Raw genomic sequence first — 666 nt, 5'->3', positions numbered from 1 at the left:
TATATATTTTTACATACATGCATACACACTCAAACTCGCACACACGCACATGTATATATATATATATATATATATCAAAATAAGCAACAAGGATATCCAGAGGTAATGCAGTACGATTATTTCATGCAACTTAATTTAATTGAACAATGCAATCATTACATCAATTTAAATGCAGAGCAATCCTCAGCTGCACAAAGACATATAATTTAATTAGTATAATTATACCTAAAATCTCCATGCTGGAGTGAAGGCAGCATGTTCTTTGTCTATCTCCCTAACTTCTTGGATGTATATATATATATAATTTTTCAAAGTAAACTCTGTAATCGTTACCAATATAGCATAAGATTTCACCTCAAAGGATCATTGATTAGATTCCTTAAGGATCGTTCTCATTGTTTATATTTCCAAAGTTTCAAATTTATACATTTAAAAAAGAGAGTTTCAACACTAGAGTTTTATCCATTTTTTCATTCAATGTAAACATTTCTGTGTTTGACTATATTCAACCATTAATAAATTAAACGGAAAATGGGATAGTTTTTAAAAATTTGATTTGTTCGATCGATTCATTATGTTTTCTTTTGGTTTTTTGTTCCAATGAAAATCATTCCTGATGACGTGTGAGACGATTAATATATTTAACTTATTAATGGTTGAATATAG

Source organism: Octopus bimaculoides, chromosome 1, assembly GCF_001194135.2.
Source record: "Octopus bimaculoides isolate UCB-OBI-ISO-001 chromosome 1, ASM119413v2, whole genome shotgun sequence".
NCBI classification, from domain to species: domain Eukaryota; kingdom Metazoa; phylum Mollusca; class Cephalopoda; order Octopoda; family Octopodidae; genus Octopus; species Octopus bimaculoides.
This window is presented reverse-complemented; position numbering follows the sequence as displayed.